This window comes from Cavia porcellus, unplaced genomic scaffold (genome assembly GCF_034190915.1).
Source record: "Cavia porcellus strain 051 isolate PalLab524CR breed Dunkin Hartley unplaced genomic scaffold, mCavPor4.1 scaffold_7, whole genome shotgun sequence".
Lineage (NCBI taxonomy): Eukaryota > Metazoa > Chordata > Mammalia > Rodentia > Caviidae > Cavia > Cavia porcellus.
In genome coordinates this window covers 58830490-58843489 of record NW_026947490.1, presented here as the reverse complement: position 1 = coordinate 58843489, position 13000 = coordinate 58830490, and the positions used below count along the sequence as shown (strand labels likewise).

The window sequence follows — 13000 nt, the reverse complement described above, 5'->3', positions numbered from 1 at the left end:
GTATTGTGTAGTAGTTTGGAGACGCTCCCTAATGGTCCATGTAGTAAAGGCATGGTCCCCAGCCCACATAGCCACTGAGAGATGGGACCTTCAGGTGCCAGAGCCTAAAGAGAGAAAGTCAGTTCACTGCAGGTGCCCTAAAAGGGGAGACGGGAGTGTGGATCGCACTCCTCTCTTTTTCTTTCCCTCCTGGCTGTCCTCAGGTGAGTGATTTCCTCCACCCCATGCTTCTGTCACAATATTCTACCTACCCACAGGCCCAAAAGAACAGAACCAACCAAACATGGACTGAAATCTCTAAAATCATGGGAGAAAAAAAGCTTTTCCTTCTTATAAGTTGTTTGTCTTAGGTATTTATCACAGTTATAGAATATCCACCTGTTCTTTCACTTCTGAAGAGATTTTGATACAATGTCAAATTAAAACAAATACAATAATCCCAGCAGTCTTCATAATCATTTTGTAACAGCAGTTACTGGCTTTCTAACAGTTCTTAGCTTGACTGAGCCTCATTTTTCTTTGTTCTCCAAAAGTATCACAACTAACTAGATTTAATATTTGAGTGACATCTGGACCAGATTCCTGGTAGGGAAGGGCTCTCCACAGGCAGCAAAGGGCCAGTGGGGCTGGGACCACAATCAAGGTACCTTCCCAGGGAAGACGGTCTATGGTAGGAGGCTGGGGATGGTTGTTGAACTGGGAGGATTTGGAGACTGAATAACAAAGAATAAGAAATGAGGCTAGGAAAGGAGGCAAAGCCAGACCATGAGGGCTGCGTCATATAACCATGTTACCCTAAAGGTGCAGAGAATTCTTAAAAAGATTTAAAACAGGAAGTTTCCAGAGAAGAAGAGTCCAGAGATCCCCAACACATAGGAACAACAAACACCATCAAGAAGATTCCACTGCTAATTACCCTGATCTGATCCTTACGCTCTCTCAACAGTACTTCAATATATCAAATCATCTTACTATACCCCATACATATGCACCAATAGTATGTGCCCATTAAAAATAAGAATCTTTTTAAAAGCAGGAAATTTATGTAATTGTATCTGCATTGTAGTGTTCTCTGCCTCAGGCATAAAAGGGGACCTGAAACTATGCTGGACACAAAGGTTGGCCCTACCACTCACCTCCACTTCCTCACTCCTAACAAATGTTGTGCCATGCTTGGGCTGACTGATCTGCATTCGCCCCTCCAGACCTCATCTCCCGCTTCTTCACTCCAGGTCTCTACCTTATCTGACTTTCCTTTCTCTCCATCTTTTCTGTGGGCCCAGGACTGGGAGGCACTGGCATGGGAGGAGCAGAGATCTCAGGGTATTTCTTCCTGCCAGCCACAGCTCTGTGTCTCACTGGACACAGCTCTGCCTTCTGGCGTCTGTCACGACACCAACTCTCACTGTTTCAGCAGCACTGTTCTCTTTCTGTGTCCACTAGACCCAAGGATGACTCCAGCTGCCCAAAAGTACTAGTCCTCTGGAAATGTCACCATTTTTTATTAGTTCATAACCCTCTGCACCTTCGGTCATTTGTTCCTTCATTGAATTCTTTTGATGTTGAAGGTGCCAACTGATTCTTAAAGACTCTGTGACTACCCCTTCCCTAGTTCTAAAGAACAATGCTGTTTAAGCCAGTGAACACACAGCATTCTTTGACCATGGCTTTTGTTCAGAGAATGACACGAGAGTCAACATGGGCTTGTCTGTCTGAAGAATATGATGCAACTTGCATGCTTAGACATGTTTAGAGGAATTCCCTCTATAACTCTCTCTCTGTCTCTCTCTGTCTCTCTCTGTCTCTCTCTGTCTCTCTCTGTCTCTGTCTCTCTCTGTCTCTCTCTCTCTCTCTCTCTCTCTCTCTCTCTCTCTCTCTGTCTCTCTCTCTCTCTCCATTTCTCTGTACTGGATATGTAACCCCCGTTGCCATAAAGTGCTGCCCAGCATCACAATGAAGCTGACCCTGAGAAGGCCAGCGTGAAGGGACACAGCTAGCCTGGGTTTGTCACGTTCTCCTTCTGCTTCTCAGCTACCTGGAGCCAACTCTAACTTGGGACCCGTGGTTATTTCATATAGATTTCCTATGGTTCACTGCAGCGAAGGCCAAATGTTTTTAATCACTCATTCCCCAAAGCACTTCCCAATATACAAAGGGGAAAAAGAAGAGAAACAGACATTATGTTTCTCCAGGTCATAAAAAGAGAAAAGCAAATGGGAAAGAGAAGTAAAAGGCTAAACTCAGGAGGTTTCCCATGACTGTGGAAGAGAAGGGAGGAGCCCGAGCACACAGTAGTCAGCACTGCTCATGGTGTGTGAATGACCGGTAGAGACCACTGTACCCCAGCCCAGATGGAGCCCAACAGTAGGGAAGAATCACCACACTCTCCTTGTTCCCTGACAGTGATGCTGGAGGCTGTTTCCTAGATCAGATGTTATTGTCCTATAAACAACATCATCATTTTCCAATGATTTTGTGATTTCTAGATCATTCTAAAATGTTCCTTCAGGTTTGTCTGATATGTTACGGTCAGAATTTAGTGTCATGTGGGTTCTTTCCATGACATTTAGTGCTTTCTGTACAGATACCACAGACACCACTCACCATGTATGTGGTGTGATTTTCTGTGAGTATAGTCACAGTTCACATTTTAGGGTTTAAGGTGAATTTAGGGTTTACGGTGAATTTGTTTCAAAGGACCATGTGTTTTACACTTACTTCTTTGAATCTCTGTTACAGTGAAGAATTATTTTATAAAACAATCACATTCTTGATATGTGCATCTGGATTTATAAGTGATATTTTAAGATATTTTTTCAAGTACCCTAAGGTCAGAGAGTCATCAAATATCATTAGCAGTCCAGTTGGAAGGGTATAAAAATAGGCTTTAAAAACACGTTATAAGCCAAAAACAAATGCATTAAAAGTGCTACAAGACACAAGATTCCAAGGAAGTATCTTATTATACACCACATGGGGTAATCAAATGTGGCAGACACTATAGATGGACTTGCCCAGCTCTCTTTCCACATGCCTTCTAGAACACGAGGGTAGAGATAAATTACATTTCTCCAGCTCTCATGCTTCTTTGGGCTTTGTGTAAGGCCTGGGTGCTGCCTGACAATGCTCCCAACATGAGAGGTCAGCCTGACATGCACAGTCGTGCCATGTGTGCCAACATGTGCTGCTTTTGACAGTCACTAGGAGAACACAGGATCAAGTTCTGATGTCTGCATCCCAAGGACAGGAGGCTGAGGCAGGGGCTCTCACTTTGCATTCTCTGGAGAGCTGGGGTAATATAATAATCAGTGTGACACCCACAATTAGCTTTCTAAGCCTCAAGGAATTCTGTAAGCTACTTAATACCAATAAATCTTTTCTCTGTTTACACTAAATAAAGAGAATCCAAGAACTCTAAAGTACGAAGTCAAGAAAGACTTATAAAGAGAAGGAATTAGGACTGAGCATGTGAAATTTGGATAGAATCTGAAAATTGAAAAAAGAGGAAATTATAAGTAACAAAAGCAATATATATATATATATATATATATATATATATATATGATGGTTAATTATATAGCTACTTTCTCTTAGTTCATTGAAAAGAAAGCTTTGTGTTAATACTACTTGGACAATATTTCTTACCTATACTTTGTACTCGGAATAACTACTATGAAGATATTAATATGCAATGTATTGATTATTGTTAATGTCCTATTAGTCTGTATCATTTCTATCCTTGTTTTGTTTTGTTTTGTTTTTAAACTAAAGAATGAAAGTATGTCTTGAAACTCTTATTTATTATTTTATTTTTTCTTTCTCTCTTAAAAAAGAGGATAAATAAAAAAGAAAGAAAGAAAAAGGTAGACATGAAGCAGTTAGTGAGACAAAAGTACGGGTTCAAACTGAAGTAGTCATGGAGATAGCAGACAAGCTCAGACCAGCTCCTGAATCCTACTTCAAGTGAAAGCATGAGGGCCATTGGTTCCCATCTATAACCATCAAGGATGAGGTGGCGTAAGATACTGACATCGAACTAGAGAACAAAATTCATCAAAGACTGGAAAGCATTAAAAGAAAAACATAGATGGCAGAGAAAAACACATGTATAAGAGAAGTGAATCCTAACTGAATCTTATTATAACCCAAAGGTATTGTTATAGCAAAATCAGAACCAGAAAAGGTTTAGAGGCAGTGAACAGTTTTATTTACACCTTTGGACCTGACTGGCATCATTCCCAAAAGAAATCAGGCCCTGAAGGCTCAGAGAAGGAGGTTTGCATGGGGTTGCAAGCAGAAGAAGTACAGAGGCAGAGTGACTTATCAATTGGAGAGTGATTCTTACAACAAGCATCATGGTGACATAATAGTTACCAGACATTTCTGGGAAACAGAAGTAACAGGAACTGTAACAGCTGCTGTAATAGGAACTAAAGTAAACTGGAAGTTACCTGAGCAATTAACAGAAACTAAGGTGCATTGTTTGTGGGTGAAGGGGCATTTTCTGCTACAGTATTGCAACATAATAGTTTCAAGTGCAGCTCCCAGCGCTCTGGGAGACTGATACAGGAGGATCAGGAGTTCAAGCCCAGCCTGGGCAATTCAGTGAGACTGTCTCAAAAAACAACAGAAACAAGAAAAATTTGGTATACAGATGTAATCCACTGTGAAAGTCCTGAGTTCAATCCCCGGTACTGGAAAAAAAATAGTGATTCCAGAGCAGGGTTGCTGAGCTTATGTCTTGCCTTCAAGTTCTACCATTTGCTTGCTGTGTAACCTGGAGCAAGTTGCTTAGCCTATTGGTGCCTCAGTTTCCTCATTTACAACAAGGATATAACTTCATCTAGCTCAAAAGTTATTGTAGAGATTCAATGTGTTAGCATATCTAGGGGCCAGGAACCATGCCAGGCATGCAGTAAGTATTAACATTTTAATCATACACAAATTCATCCAATTCACTAAAAAGATCATGCTACTCAGTCTGGATTGAGAAACAAATTAATCATGTTTGCTATTTAAACTTTTAAAATACAAAGGTTAAAAATATAAAGAGGAAAAATATTTCAGGTTGCTGGGCATGGTGGTACACAACTGTAATCCTAGCAGTTGGGAGGCTGAGACAGGAGGATTGCTATGAGTTTGAGGCTCACCTGGGCTGTATAAAAGAGCTCAAAATCAGTCTAAACTGCACAAAAAAATTCAAAATCAGTCTAAACTGCACAGTGAGACCCTGCCTGAAAAAATAAAACAAATCCAGGTTAATACATACAAAATTGCCTGACAAATTTTAATATTAGACAAAAACAATTAAAGATGAAAAATCATGAAGGAAAATAAAAATAGAAAGAAAGGCATATACTCTTTTTATGGGAAAATAGATCAAAATAGTTTAATAATCATAAACATTATACAGCCTCGATATTCAGAGATTTAATACACTCAGAAAGGGATGAATGAGACTGTCACACATTTGCCTACAAACAGGCCCAAATCACATGACTAATAAACATGAAATGTTGTATAAATATAGAATGTAATACCTAACAAACAGAAACATAATATTTTTCAAACATACATGTAATATTTGTAAAAACTGACAAGGTATAGTCAATATAGTATTCCTCAATAAATTATAGGAAAAATAGCCTCAGATGGATGATGTTCATTCAACACAATGAAACAGCATAAATTATTAATGGAAGTGTTAGCTTAAAAATATGTCTAGAAATAAAAATACATATCACTATATCTTAATGAAGGAAGAAATTACTAGAAATTTTAAACACTTAAAAATGAACAGCAGTGAAAATACTTCATGTTCATATGCATGGGAGGAAGCAAATTTAGTACTCAAAATGAAACTGATGATTCCAGATACATTCATGAGAAAACAAGTGAGACCAGAATCACTATTCGTAGAGCTTATTTGTACTGAAACCTTTTCTCTGTGACTTTAATTTAGGGCAGGAAGATTTAAGGCTACATCCATTTCCCTCATTTCTTGTTATCAAATATCTTACTTGATATTCTCTAGGGACAGGCAGAACGATGTTCCCAAGAGTATTCGTTTTCCAGCATACATTAAGGCTCATGGATGTGACTGATTTTGGCACCCCACTCCCAGGGGCCACAGAGCACCAGCTGGTGTATTCAGGACCAGCTTGGCAGCTTCCCATCTGCCAAGCTCCTTGGGATTCTCACACATGGGGATCATAGCCAGACACCATCATAAAATCACCTGATTCCTTGCTTCCCGGGAAGTTCCAGGCTAGCAAAGCTTCCCATGCCTCCACTCTCCCAGCCCAAAGTCTTTTGATTTCCCTTCATCCACTCTTTTCCAAATATCGATTTAGAAATATTGATAGTGTGCTAAATCACCCAGTTATCATTTGTGTGGATTTTCCCCCTTTTTAAAAAAAAAAAACTAAAAACAATGTAAAATATAAAACAGGACAAGGGCTCTGGAGTAGGAGATAGAGAGGGGAGAGGAGAGTGAAATTTATATAGACTTTGCTGCCATGATTTAAAGGAAGAGGAGTTTATCTTGGCTTCTGTTTTGGAGCTCATTCTATGACTGACTGGCTGGATCCAAGGCATCATGGTGGAAGGCCATGGTGGAAAAAAGCTGCTCAACTCATGGCAGTCAAGAAGCAGAGAGAGAAAGAAAGAGCCAAGAATACCCATGGAAGCAAAAGAAAGGAAAGGGGATGAAAAAAGGAATTAAAATGTGCTCTGCATATGTACCAACTTCTCACAAAGAATATAAGCATAGGTACTATATACATGACCTAATATATCAAAAATTTTAAAAATAGACCAAAAAATACACCTTTCCAGGGTCCAGTGACTCATCTCTTCCAACCAGTTTCCACCTCCAAACACAAGAGACTTTGAGAGACATTTTAGAACTAACTCAAGCATCCCACAGGTGTGACTGCAGTACAAAAGGAAATCTCAATTATTATTAACACCTAAATGTTGAGTCTCTGAATCAAAACACATGAACAGCAGTACAAAACAGTGACAAACTTGCAGACGTCAAGATATGACTTGAGGCCATGGGACAACATGTGCAGAGCCCGCAGTCTGTGGGTTTGACCACTTAGCCCAGCCCCTCATCCTAAGAGTGGAGATGGAGGAACCCAGAGCCCAGCAATCATAGGACAAACCTGTGAGTGTCTGCAGTCTGAGAGTGCGCGCTTCCACCCCTAGGGCCATCCATGTTCCACACAAGACAGCAGGGATGATGAACAACTTAAAGCAGAAATGCTATCCAGTCCAGAACTTCTGAAGCTATGTTTCTCAGCGTAAGTGAGAACACAGCTCAATCTATTCTCAGTGTGACTCTGGGGAGCTGAGCCTACTGTAACTGCTGGTGGTGGGGCCAGCACCCAACGGAACTCTGAGGACTACAGTCCAAGTCCGGCTGCAGCCTGACTCCAAGTCCTTTTACAAGATGATCAGATGCACTTAAAAATGTGGTAATTAGCATCGTTTTGTCTCCCTGCCCCAGATCCCAGCCCTTTCTTGTACCGTGTTTCCCAGGAGCCCACAATGCCATGGCTTTCATCACCCGGACTACTTGAATCTAGCTGAGTACCAGAGCATCCCTGTCACTTCTGAATGGGCCTCTGAAGGAGGAGAATCTCCTGGTATCTTCATCCCTTCATCTTTAGATACACAGGACCAAAACTGTACAATGTTATCTCCTAGCTGAACAGAGGGAATGCAAACATCAAGAACAATGGCCATCAGTTAGTTAATTAATTAAAACAAAATAGTGCAATGAAGTCCTGAGACTAATGTACTATTACTTGTAGAAAAGGACATGGTTTCTATGCATGTTTACACCACTCTGCAAACTTTGCCTTGCAAATGAGTGATGGGAAACGTGAGATGGAAATTTCTTCAAACTGAGGGGGTGGTTTAGTGACACCAATTAACAGGGACTCTGGATTGACAGTGTGGGGACCCCTGTGTGAGCAGCTTAGACCTCAGTGAAGCCAATGATGAAGCTGATCCCGAGGCAGAAAGTGAGTGGGATTATTTGCTAACTAGGCAAGAAAAGCCAATGCTTAGTAAAGAAAAAAAATTAAAGGAAATCACCTGAGTGAAAAAATGTCTTGGCTTGAGCAACTTTCCTGATGATTATGATTAACACTGGGCAGCCGAGCCCTGCAATTCTCAGCAGCAGCTAAATCTCACACCTGTTCCTACTCATTAATCCTTAATGTCTGGGAGTATTTCCATAATTTTTTCCGCACATCAGTAATTAATTGTGTACTGTCCTCTGTGGAAGATAGCAGCAAGCATCCAGAAACCATAAGCAAGAAGGATGTCTATGTTGCATGAGGCAGGCCTGGGTCCTAAAATGCCCAGTACACAGAGGTCTACTGTGCCCCTCAGCCCCAGGAGGCCGGAGCTCTTCCTCTCCTGGCAAATGCATTGGAATTACAGGCTTGATGTTACGAGCAGAAAAATGGCATTCTTGTTATTTAATTTTTCTCCCTGAAATCCTAATCCACACTGACAGTAATCATAGTTAGGAGAATCTCCAAATTAATTGGGATTTGAGGGATTCAAATGACAGACTCAGTCTAGTAAATACTTATTAGCAAGATTATCGCAATTATACCCTATACAAAGTTGCAGACATTCACATCCACCTGGGGTGAGTTTTTTTTTTTTTTTTTTTAGAACAACACAGATACAATGGAAGTTATTCCTACAAGTCCCTCATAGCAATTACTCTGAACCACCCACTCCACTTTGAAGGTTTTCTTATTTTCTGTGTTGCTCTTAGGAATACAGATATACAGATGTAGATACCACCTGGGTAGGTGGGGTCAGTTCTGCCAGAGACCTGTGGTCTGTGTGATTGTCAGCACAGGCTGGGGCTCAGTGTCCCCGCAGCCTCTGTCCTCCCTGCATTTTCCTAATCTTTCTCTACCTGTAGCAGAAAAAATCAAGAAGCCAATCCCTCCGGAGGAAGTGGTTTTGGTTCCCACCGGGAGAGTTCCCACCAAGATGAAGCACCATTCTGAGAAAATGTGCTCTCTACTTTTGCCTCAGAACCAACATACGCCTCCTGCCTCCCTCACTGCAGGAGACAGCTGGCAGACAGCAGCGACCCACTGCTTGTCTGGGAAGCCATGAGGGCTGTGCCGTTGTCCTTGTCTTCACTATGTCCATGTGAGCCCGTCTCACAGATAAAGGCTCCACCTTCCTCTCAGCCACATCCTGGGACTCTGCTGCCAGGGGGCCTTTACAGGCTGTCTTTGGCCTCTGGGATGGATAGGCAGATGTGCTGGTCGGCACCCCTTCTCTGATTTGGCCACACCCACAGGCTCACCTTAGTTTGCCAAAATTCCCTTTTCCTTTGGTTCCCCTGTAACTCAACCTTATTGGTATGAAGATGTTGGGGATGAAACAGAAGGACCCTGAGATCTCACAAAGCCACGAAGCCACACTGCGTTGGTGCCAGTGGCCACAAGCAGTGCAGTGAGCAGACCCCCTAGTCACCCTCCCTGACCCCCAAGTCACCCTCCCTGTCTGCTATGAAGGGCACTGGCCTCGATCTCACCACAAACTGATCACAAAGATCCAGAGGTGAGCAGTGGCCTGATGGTTCGCATTTCTTTATTCATTTACTGCAAAGCCAGCTACCCAAACTTCGCAAAGCAAAATCTCCTAGTGCCCTAGTGCCCTCCTCTCCAAAATGCCCCTAAATTTAACGCGCCTGAGCTTGTCCCAAACAAGTGGCTGACCTGAGCGACCTGTGGACACTTGCACCCTCCCCCCACATATGACAGTTCTGTGACTTTGGACACTGCATCTCCTGAGCGCTCCTGTGTTTCAAGTGAGATGGCATCATGTGCCTTGGCTCCCTTCTGGGGTCCTCGGGGGAGCCCCAGAAACGGTATGCCATGGGACTTTGTAAATGTAAATTATGGCACTTGTAAGAATTCTTGTTTCTTAGCCCATTTACAAGGGCAGAGTTGAGATTTTACAATGAGTTAGAGGGAACACTGTAACAGTATCTCTTTGTACTAATTCTTCACACAAACGCTGTTCATCCTTTCTAGAGTACGAAGGGCTTGGGGGTCCTTGGCTGCTGCAGTGTTATCCTACCCTAGATTCACCTGCCTATGCAGTCCCTGCACGCCAGAGCAGCAACTGCAGCTGCTTTAAAGCCCTTGAGTGGCAACAGAGCTCACACCCCATAAACTCCCGGAGAAGGACATTTGGACAGGAAATTGTGTTTCAGGTGGAAACAGGAAGGCGTTATCCATTGCAGACTTCCCAAACGGGAGGCCCTCTTGCTATAGAAAGAATGGGAATGGGAAAAGAAGCCCTGGAAACTTCTCTCTGTCTCCAAATGGTCAGCACCTTAGAAGGCCACTTGGCCTTGAGTAGCAAAGGAGCAAGAGGACAGGGTGTGAGGAGAGTTGGGAGGCTAAAAGATCTTGATAGTCCCTCAGTCCAGCCCCGGCTGGACTTTGTTCCTGAACACTGGCCCTGGACTCAGCAGCCCCCAAGTGCTGGGGAGGAGGTCAGAGCACGAAGGACATCAACAGAGGCACAGTCGGGCATGGTGGGAGACATAAAGTCAAAGGGTGAAGAATGAAGGAAACAAATGATCAAGATGATACCCTGGCAAGCTCTGGCAGAAGCATCCCGCCACAGCAGACACCTAGAGATAGACGCATCACCTCATTCAATACAAACCACTGAGGCTTCTGCAGCTGAATGCAAGCAGCAGTGACAAGCTTCCCTGGCTTCCTCTGCCACCAAAACCCAGGTCCAGGTCGCTTGCCTGCACCATAAAAGAGCCTTTGACCTCCTCCCTGCGCTGAGGCCTCAGACTGCTACACACACAGAATACTTGTCTTTAAACATAATTCCACCCATGTCATCCCTCAGAAGAGCGGCCTAGGGATGGGACTCACCTCCCCAGTCCAATACAGGGCAAAACTAGGTAAAATAGAGAAGCAGAAAACGAAGACATCTGAGACTCACATTCTCTTCATGAACCGGAATCAGGAGAAAAGCCTGCAGGAGCCCGAGGCCTGAGGGATGCCCTTCTGGAGGCCTGCTGCGGATTACAGTTTGGTTCTGCAAGGTAAATAAGAGAAAATGATCCCACTCCAAAGTTGCAACTGGGGCTGACTTTATACATCAGTTCCGTTCCCCCACTCCCAACACTGGCCAGCCTGTAAAGGAATGTGGCTAACCAACCCCTGGAGCTAGGACTTTTAAGAAGCTATAAAGCCCAGAAAGGAGAAAACAAGGTGGAAAATCAGTTGATCTTGGAAAATCAGAAAGCAAGTCACAGTCCCCACAGAGTCACTATGGAGCAGGGACCCTGTGACACCACCAGGTTTAGGACAGGGAGTCCTGAGCAGATGGACAGAGGTGACCGCAAAACCACTGGCCTAGGAGGGCCAGAGGCAGAAGGAAAGAGAAGAAAAACAAAAACAGAAGCCTCCCACTCTAAAAAGAAGCCTGCAAAGCAAAATTGCAAAACAGAGGAAGAAATCTAATACCAAGAAAGACAGCCAACAAAATCAGCACGCCAAACACAAATGCGTCCCAGGAGGAAATTAAGTTTGGTGGAACCATCTGGCAAAACTTCTTAAAAATAGGTATTTGGTTGCCCAATGAGATACGTGAGTGACTTTCATTTTGAAAGTGTGAGAAATTTTAAACTAGCAAAAGAGAGAGGCAGAGAGAGAAAGAAAGAGGGAGAGAAGAAAGACAGATGTGGCGTTAGAGGCCTCATGGATAATGTATGCCTCACCTTACACAAACAGACTGAGGTCACGGGGACCCCTTGTGAATCAGTGCAGAGAAACTGGAGAGACGGAACTTATAAACAGGATATGGGCTGAGGGGACCCAAACATCCAAAAGGAATCTGCAAACAAGTAAATGGACAAAGGGTGAAGAGGCATCACTTGGAATTTAAAATCGCCCAGATTTGAAGAAAGGCAATCCTCAGATGGGAAGCACACTGCAAGCACCGATCAGGATAAATAACAGGAGAGCTACTCCCAGAATCACAGGCAAACTGCCCAACGTGAATAATGAAAATGCTTACTCCTCCTAGGGCAAGAAGACACATCATCTACAAAAACTACAGTTGGAATGACAGCGGAACTCATCAACAACCACAAATAATGGAAGGTGAGGGATCATCTCTTTAACTGAATGAGAAAAATTAGCAGCTCCCTATGTCCAATTTCATAAAAGAGTAAACTGTAACTCAGAGCTCAATTGGAAAAATATTTCAAGATACAGAAAAACTAAAAGGCATAAGTACATATACTCACTGAAAATATTAAAGGTTTATTTCAGGAAAAAACAATAAAGGTAAAGCTATAAACAAAGACAGATAGAATACTCCATGCATGATTAACATGTGTTCATGTTACATTTGTGCCAAACGAGTCACATAAATACTGTGTTAGAGAAATTTATTGTTAAGATAGAGGTTTCAAAGTTAATAGCAACAGGCTGGGCACGGTAGCACACTCCTGTAAGAGGAGCACTGAGGAGGCTGAGGCAGGAGGATCACTACGAGTTCAAAGGAAGGGTGGGCTTCAGAGTGAGTGCAAGGCTACCCTAAACTATACAGTGAGACTTTACCTCAACTCCCCCCAAATTAATAGCAATAGACAAAAGTTAGAGCTACAATATGCACCTTCCAAATCGGTAAAGATTAAAATGGGAGACTAGAAAATTTTCTCAGTTCACAGAAAAAAGAGAAATATTAAAGAAATAAGTTAATAAAAATAAAATTTAAATACATTGGTAAAAACATCAGGAATTACAATAAGTATAAAAGGACTGACCTTAAATTTAAAGATACAAGTTATTCCACATTAAAATATAATTCCTCCTCAATGATACTTGCAAGAGAACATTTAGAAAAAAAGATACTGCAAAGTAAAAAGATAGGAAAAATAACAAGCTTTTAAAACCAAGTCTATTACAGCTAT

The 13000-nt window shown here is 42.5% G+C and overlaps 1 long non-coding RNA gene across 1 annotated transcript in view; it reads right to left on the bottom strand.

Moving 5' to 3' along the window:
* The window catches only part of LOC134476991 (uncharacterized), a 111627-nt gene extending 100181 nt beyond the window's left edge, over nucleotides 1-11446 (bottom strand). Inside the window, exon 1 of the long non-coding RNA XR_010048854.1 lies at nucleotides 11020-11446. This is a non-coding gene — a long non-coding RNA (uncharacterized LOC134476991). The remainder of the gene's footprint in view (nucleotides 1-11019) is intronic.
* Nucleotides 11447-13000: the final 1554 nt, after the last annotated feature.